Here is a 9,382-nt window from a genome sequence, read left to right as displayed (position 1 = left end):
TGAAGTATATAATTCTTCTCATGTGTGCAATGACACCATGACATATTAGCCATCATCACTGGCTAATGCAATTTCCCAGACTCTAAAATTTCTGGTCTTGGGAGGCCAAAATAAATGTGATGCTATCTGCTCCCAAGTAAATCCATTCTCTTGACCAGCTCAGAGTTGACTCAGCCTTCCATCCTTTTGAGGTTGGTAAAATGAGGACCCAGATTGTTGGGAGGCAATATGCTGATATTATAAACTGCTTAGAGAGTGGGCTGTAAAGCACCACAAAGCAGTATATAGGTTTAATTGCTATTGCTATTTGAATTTGAACGTTCAAGTAGCCTTGTTGTGGTGAGGTAAATTTAATCAGTGCTGGAATTTGTTTCTTTTTTTTATAACAAGTTTTATTAATTTTCCAATTTTACAAAGCTCCAGGTATTAAGGGCCTTCCGGTTCTGGATCGCGGCACCAGCAGACATGCGGAGAGAGCGCTCTCTCCACCGTCCCATTTCCCTTCGTAGGAAGACCCTGGAATGGGTCGAAAGTCATCCTGGAGGGGCGACCACTGCTGAGGAGGACCCTTGATGGGTCCTTGAAGGGTGGCAGCCCTTCCGTTTGATCCAAGGCAGCTCCTTTGGACTGATGAAGAAAAGACCGGCCATTAACATGGCCAATCACTAAGCCATACCAGCCGAAAGCCAAAAGTACTACCAAGCACAGCGAAAGCAACATGGAGGAACTGGATGAGGCCTTACTTTACCTTTCCTGCTTCCCAACTACTTTCCTGTAAAAGCCTTTGGAAATTCTTTTTTCTCCCTTCTCAACTTGGTGGCTTCTGCCTACTCTGGAAATACAAAGCTATGGGAAAAAAAAGAACTAACTAAATGACTAAATAATTGGACTTGTAATTTTTGGATACCTAGGGTCCCAAAAGGTTTCTATTCCTACAGAGACTTATTATCTTACCTATCTGTTAAGCTGGAAAAAAAAGAATATTTCTTTTTCTTTTTAAACCTGATAAAAGTGTAATTTGAGTTTGGGAAAGATTTTACATGTTACTGGGGACATCTTGTGGTGAAATTTGGTACAGCAAGTGAATTTTTTCTTCTGACTGGGAGACCTGCCAGACTAAGATTTGTCCTTGACACTTATCAAAAAAGATAAGAACTTGAAACAGTTGGGTGGTGTAAACAACTTTCTATAGTGGAGGTGGACATTTATTGACTTTTATCAAAATAACCTCCACTAAAGGACTATCTTTAAACACCACAGAAATGGAGGAATACTACCCACAACTTAATTACAAACTCATACTTGAAAAAATCTTAGAGGCTATTGAGCTAATGAATTCCAGACTGAAAGATAAAGGCGCCACCTTAAAGCTACAAAATTCAGCCCAGATTTCAACTGATGAACTAACAACTCAAAAGGCAACAGAAGGAGAAGGAATTGACACTAAAGTGGACTTTAAAGAATACCAGCTACTCAGAACCCTGATGACCAAACCTTGATTTCAACTAAAAAACCTGCAATTCTAACAGCAACAAAAACTGAACAAAATAACACTAAGACGGAAGGAGCTGAAAACTTGCTTACACAGCACATTGAGAATTTAGATGACCCAGACAACCAAACAACAACCACAACATTGAACATGACTTTTTATTTAAATCAGCTGAAATCGGAAGAAGAAGAAGACCAGTCTGAACTGACAATAAATATACTAAGCCAAACATGGAGAGTCAAGTTATTAGGCCAACAATCTAATGACTATGAAGGGACCAGCTTCCTTGAAAAATTGATAACTGGATGGTCTCCCTTGATTCAAATGGCATGTGAAGGAATGAAGGGAGATCCACCTGAGAATTTAAAGGCTCTGCTATGGAAGTCTGTTTGGCACAAAAGAAAAGCCAGAGTCAGACTTAAAAAATGGGATTTCTTTATGTAACCTTTAATAGAAGAGCCTAAAACCTTATTTAATGAGCTAAGGAGATTTTAAAAGACATTAACTGGTTTAATACTTAGGATTTAGACTTATAAGGGAACTAAAAACTAACTATTAGAATAATAGTTTTGAATTATAATATAGAAGATGGATTGAGATGATAAAGATTATTTTATTAGTAAGTGATGATATTAGGATGAGAAATAGAATACGATTGTGAAATAAAGTAAGAATTTATTTGAGTAAATAATAAGTGTATCTTAGATATGATAACTATTTTGTAACGAACTAAGGGAATCGTGGGCTATCCGAAACCTAAATACTATGGGCACTAAGCTAACTGGAATACTGTAACTGAAATTAGATAAAAGTTAAAAACAGGACATGGAGGCGTATAACTCAAAAGATATTGATAAATGTTTTAACCGATTGAGTTATAACTAGCAATGTATCTACTTGAATGTGATATAATAACCAAGGGAAACAGAGAGGAATTTTTTGATGATGTAACCTGACATATATATGAAAGAGCTTGTTATTGGATTATGGATTACCCAATCACCATGTTGCTTCCTTAATACCTGGAATTTGTTTCTTATTGTATTATTTGACTTGATGTTGAAGAATAAGTGATGATGTCTATAATGCTGAGGTAATTTAGACCTAGCAATTTTTGAGTTTTAATTATAATATGGTAGATTTATTTTGATTTTATAATTTGATTGCTATTATGGGGAGATAGACAAGATATAAATCTAAAAATAAGTAAATATACCTAAATTTATCTTGTAAACTTTCTGCCTCCAAATTGAAGTGGTATGTGTGTTGTAAAGCAGGAGTCCCCAACCCTTGGCCCGTGGCATGCCAAAAACTGGGCATGCCATTCTCCATTTGCACACAAGTGAAGCCCCATCCATGGTAGCACACGAAACCACACTCTCTCTAGTCCACAGAAAAACTTCTCTCCATGGAACCGGTCCCTGCTGCCCAAAAGATTGGGGGCCACTTATCTAAAGCCTATTAATATAAATCAAATTCAAATTGTGTGATATGGATTCAGATAGGTGGTGTGAAAATCAGCTTCCCCCCTCAAACTCTTTGCAAGATTTTTTTTTTAAAAAATATTTGGTTGTGTGACTCGAAATATTTACTCTAAAAGGACATCTCTTATATTCCTGTTCCTCTCTCCACACGGTTTGGTTCTTGTCATGTTTGTGATGCTTGTGGGCATCAATGCTGCCTCAAATTGAGAAATACTTAATCCACCAATAGCATCAAGCTGAATCATCATCTGTCTCCATTTTTAAGGTTCATTAACATGTTAACAGATCTAGGAGATTTCTGAGAAGCAGGCTAGTGTGTCACTTCAGGCAAAGGTCTGCCACTCTGCAGCAGCTGAGAATGTCAACCCTGCTCCACCAAGAGACAATCCACACGTGTCTCCTCGGAGCAAATCTTGCACTTAGTATAAAAAGCCAAATTGATGTCCCTTGGCTCTAAATTCATCCTTTTCAAAAGAAACAAACTCTTATAGGGAAGCAAAATAGCACTCCTCTCAGTCTTCATCATAACACTAGCTGTTTGTTTCTTCATTTATTTGTTGGTTAGATTTCTATCCCATTTTCATTCTGGATCATAAGATTGTCTTCTCCCATTTCTCTATGAAGTAAGGTGAGCTGAGAAAAATAGAGATGCTAACAAGCCCCATGTCACTCAGAGAATTTTCATGGCTAAAGGCAGTGGTAGGATTCAGCCAGTTTGCACCAGTTCGGCAGAACCGGTAGCTAATTTTTTGTTGCCCAGGCCCAGAATGGACTTCCGGAAGTGGCATCCACACAGAGAACTGGTTGTTCACATATTTGAATCCCACCACAGAGTAAAGGTGGATATGAACTTGGGTCTCCCTGGTGCTATAGGTAGTTCTCAACTTCCAACCACAATAGAAATTGAAGATTTATTATAAGGTGAGGCATCACATGACCGTATCCAATTTTACAACCTTTTTTTGCTGTGGTCATTAAGTGAATCAGTATGTGACTACAACCTGTAACCTTTCCTTCTGACTTCCCTGTTGATTTTGCTTGTCAGAAACTGGCTGGGAAAATTGCAAATGGTGACCGTGGGATACTGCAACCATGGTAAATGCCTGATGGTTGCCAAGCGCCTGACGCACAATCACCCAACTGCATGCTGTATAAGCTGTGATGGTTGTAAATTGAGCATTGGTCATAAGTCACCTTTTTCCAGCAAGATTTTTCATAACCTTGAATGGTCACTGAACAAATGATCATAAGTTGAGGATTACCTGTAATCCCATACCTTATACATCAAACAGTAGGGCTATCCGAGAGGGTCTGCAACAATCTGGACAGCCAGAAGACGTCAAGGAAGAGTTAGAGTGTTCTATATCCATCTAGTGATCAGCTGGATTTTGTAGTTCAGGTCCTCGACTTACGAACACAATTGAGCCCAACATTTTTGTTGCTAAGTGAAACATTTGTTAAGTGAATTTTGCCCCATTTTACGATCTTTTGTGCCACAGTTGTTAAGTGGATCACTGCAGTTGTTAAGCTAGTAATATAGTTGTTAAGTGAATCTGACTTCCCCATTGATTTCGCTTGTAAGAAGGTCACAAAAGAAGATCACATGACCCCGGGACACTGCAGCCGTCATAAATATGAGTCAGTTGCCAAGCATCTGAATTTTGTTCACGTGACCATGGTTGACAATGCAATGGTTGTAAGTATGAAAATGGTCGTAAGTCACTTTTTCAGTGCCGTTGAAACTTTGAATGGACACTAAGTGAACTGTTGTGAGTCGAGGACTAATTGTAGTCTGTCAAGTGGCTGCCTCAAATGCTGGTATGGATTGGGCAAAATGATTGTAAGAATTCTTCCTTCTGGATTTTTCTCCTGGTTGTTTTCTTTATTGGGGATGAGAACTATGTGTGTCATAGCCCCGGGGTGTCCTGTGACATTTAGTATGTCACTATCAAGGTCAGTAAAGGGATGTTGCCCCACTGCCAGTGTTGAAAGGTGGTTCAACTGGAAGTCCAGTCATCTTATGCATGCATTATGTATTTGAATGGGAATATCTTTTATCCTTTGTCCCAGATAGCAGAATATCTTGGCCACTCTGTCATTTCCCCATTGTGGACAAGCAGCAAATACAAGGCTATTAATCACATCCAGTAATGAAAGCAGGGAGCTCAAACTTTGTGGAGAGATTCCAAAACTACATACAAAGTTTGTGACTTGCACAGCTTCCTGTTCCAGCATCTCCAAACCTGTCCAATAAATTCTAGACCAGTGGTGGCGAACCTATGGCACGGGTGCCAGAGGTGGCACTCAGAGCCCTCTCTGTGGGCACATGCGCCGTCGCCCCAGTCCTAGGCCTTTAGCTGGGTTTTATAAAACCTTTTCGCTTTAGGCCTCCGCCGCTGTGTGCAAAAAAAAAAAAGGTTCAATCAATCAGTCAATTTCAACTTTTCGTGGGGAAAAAAAAGATCTTGCAAAGTTGGAATTGATTGATTGAACTTTTTAGTCCCACCCAGTCTGCCATTACCACCACAGCCACGCCCACCCAATTGGCCACGCCCAGCTAATGGGCCACACCCAGCCAATGGGCCACACCCAGCCAATGGGCCACACCCACCCGGCACTCGATGATGCATAAGTGGGTTTTGGGTTGCAGTTTGGGCACTCTGTCTCTAAAAGGTTCGCCATCACTGTTCTAGACTATCCTGCATGGACTTTGGAGATTTCAGGAGTTTTCCTCATATATTTGGGTATACAGAAATAGAAGCATCTATCCAAACAACGCCTATGCTTTCAAATATTATCCCATTCAAATGACAGGCAGAATCTTAGACAGGGTTGCAGTCAGTGGTGGGATTCAAACATGTGAACAACCGGTTCTCTGTGTGGATGCCGCTTCTGGAAGCCCGTTCTGGGCCTGGGCAACAAAAAATTAGCTACTGGTTCTGCCAAACTGGTGCGAACTGGCTGAATCCCACCACTGGTTGAGCATCTACATGTCATTGTATTGTATTTCACAGACCATACCACTTTTCTTCCATTCTACGATTTTTAATCCAAGTGGCCATTATATCAGCCTTCCTCATAACGTTTTCTGGAGGATGATCATGGTTGAGAGCATGCAAGGATATAGCCTAAGAATTATTAATTATTATTAAATTAAAATAAATTTATGTTTAATTAACACTAAATACAATGAATATGATTTTTCTCCAGCTATCTATTTAACAACTTCCCATCTCTATTACAGATAGTCCTTGACTTATGACCACAATTGAGCCCAAAATTTATATTGCTGAGTGAGAAATTTATTAAGTGAGTTTTGCCCCATTTTAAGACTTTGCTTGCCACAGTTGTTAAATGAATCTGTAAGTAACACGGCTGTTAAGTGAATCTAGCTTCCCCTTGTCAGAAGGTCACAAAAGGTGATCACATGATCCTGGGACACTGCAACTTTCATAGATATGAACCAGTTGTCAAACATCCAAATGTAAATGATGTGACCATGGAGAGGCTACAATGGTCATAAGTGTGAAAAATGGTCATAAGTCACTTTATTCAGTGCCGTTGTAACTTCGAACGGTAACTAAATGAACTGTTGTAAGTTGAGCACTGTCTGTACTTAAAAAAATTACAAGTTGATCCAATCTGATTTTGTTAGCAGACTCGGGAAACCATGCGTAAATCTTTTGATTGGGTTTCAAAATGCATACCATTACAATAAAGTATAACCAAACATGACAATTCTGCCCATTCTCTTGGTCACTGGCCATTCTCTCAGTAGGATTGGGGAAAAGTAACCTCATCTGGTTTGGCCCATACCATCATTAATCTGAAATGACATTATGAAAACAAGATAGGTTGAGAAACCTGCAAATCTTGCCAGCTGACTAAACAAATAACAAAATATATGTACATTTAAACAAACTCCTACCATTCATTTTCCCCAAGCCTTTTCTGGAATAGTTTTACTCAGTGGTGGGATTCAAACATGTGAACAACCGGTTCTCTGTGTGGATGCCGCTTTTGGAAGTCCATTCTGGGCCTGGGCAACAAAAAAATTAGCTACTGGTTCTGCCAAAGTGGTGCAAACTGGCTGAATCCCACCACTGGTTTTACTGTTCTAATCTATATTACAGTTTTTTGTTAGGACTGTGAATGATTACAAAAATTTAGAATTGTTCTAATATTTGTCATAAATTAGTTTTGTAAATGTTTTAGTCTTTTGGTATATGAAAGCTGTTTTGGGAATGGGTTTTCCATACAGGAAACATAAAAATATTCTACAAAAATGTATATTTTGTCTCTTATTTTTGATTTCTGAAGGAAACCATATCAAGTTATCTTTAATTAAAACCAATGTGAGATAGTGGATAGAGTTTTTATATCCTGCTTGTTATGTGTTCTTCAATAACCTAATTTCATCTGCTTTGAGTGCCAAAGCAGATGAAATCCAGAAGTTTGCTGATAGAAGTGATGCCAAACGGTTCTATGAAGCCCTTAGATCCCTGTACGGACCTCAGCATTCAAGAAGCTCCCCTTTACTGGATTTGAGTGGTGCAACTCTCATCACTGAGAGGACTCTGATTTTACAGCATTGGGCTGAGCATTTCCACTTTGTGCTGAATCGCCCATCCACCATCAATAATGAGGCGATTGACAGAATACCCCAGGTGGATATCAACTATAGCCTGGATGTCCCACCATCAGAGGCTGAAACCTCACAGGCCATCAGTCATTGTTCCAGTGGTAAGGTGCCAGGATCTGATGCAATCCCAGCAGAAGTCTATAAGGCTGGTGGTGCTGTGTTTGTTGAAAAACTCACCCAACTATTCCGGTCTTTCTGGAAACAAGGTTCCATCTCTCAGGAACTGAAAGACGCGTCCATCGTGCACCTCTACAAGAGGAAAGGAAATCGACAAGTCTGCGATAATTATAGAGGAATATCACGTCTCTCTGTTGCAGGCAAGATCTTTGCACGAGTGTTACTAAATCGCCTGATTGACCATCTGGAACAGTGTGGTTTCCGCAAAGAGCGTGGCACGGTGGACATGATCTTTGCAGCTCGACAGCTCCAGAAGAAATGTCAGGAGCAGAATCGTGAACTATATACCACCTTTGTGGATCTCACCAAGGCTTTTGACACAGTCGTGAAGGATTATGGCGCATTATGTCGAAGTTTGGGTGCCCTGACAGATTTATTCTGATGGTACGGCAGTTCCATGATGGCATGGCGGCTTGTGTTCTGAGCAACGGTGAAGCCTCAGAGGCTTTCCCTGTCACAAACGGCGTTAAGCAAGGCTGCATGCTGGCACCAACCTTGTTCAGCATGATGTTTTCAGCCATGCTGTCTGACGCCTTTCAGAACAACTCAGTGGGAGTCAATCTGAGGTACAGAACCGATGGGAAATTGTTCAACCTGCGAAGACTCCAGGCTGTCACCAAGGTAAAGGAGACTGTGCTACGAGATCTTTTCTTTGCTGATGACTGTGCCCTTAATGCAGGATCGGAGCAGGAAATGCAAGCCAGCATGGACAAATTCGCAGCCGCTTGTGACAACTTTGGCCTCTTTATCAACACGAAGAAAACTGAAGTGATGTACCAGCCAGTTCCAAAAGCCCAATACCAAGAGCCTACCATCACAGTGAAGGGACAAAATCTGCAAGCAGTGGACCAATTTACGTATCTTGGTAGTACCCTCTCCCGTGCAGTGACAATTGACATCGAGGTCAACTGTAGAATTGCCAAGGCAAGTTCTGCATTTGGCAGACTGCAGACTAATGTGTGGGACCGTCGGGAATAAGCCTTGCTACTAAGCTTAAAGTTTACCAGGCAGCAGTGCTAATTACCCTGATGTATGCTAGTGAGACCTGGACAGTGTACAGGAGGCACGTCAGGCAACTGAATTATTTCCACATGACTTGCCTTCGCAGAATTCTGAGGATCCGGTGGCAGGATAAGATGCCAGATACAGATGTCCTCTCCAGAGCAGGCCTATCATCAGTTTACACTCTGTTGATGAAAGCCCAGATGCGCTGGGCAGGTCACGTTGTAAGGATGCCAGACCATCGCATCCCTAAACAGCTCTTCTATGGTGAGCTGTCTCAAGGAAAGCGATCGCACGGGGGACAAAAGAAGCGATACAAAGACACGCTGAAAGCATCTCTCAAGTCCCTGGATATCGACACCATCTCTTGGGAATCTTTGGTGCATCGACATGGCGTACCCTGGTTTACCAGGGTTGCCAGACATATGAACACAGAAGGACAATCTTGGCACAAGAGAAGCGAGCACTCCGTAAAGCCAGAGCTGCAAATGCTGAAGCAATAGTGTCCACTTTTCTCTGTTCAGTATGTGGCAGAACATTCCGTGCTAACATCGGTCTTATCAGCCATCTACGGACACACCGTTG

This window comes from Protobothrops mucrosquamatus, unplaced genomic scaffold, assembly GCF_001527695.2.
Source record: "Protobothrops mucrosquamatus isolate PMUCROS unplaced genomic scaffold, P.Mucros_1.0 scaffold2895, whole genome shotgun sequence".
NCBI lineage: Eukaryota > Metazoa > Chordata > Lepidosauria > Squamata > Viperidae > Protobothrops > Protobothrops mucrosquamatus.
This window is presented reverse-complemented; position numbering follows the sequence as displayed.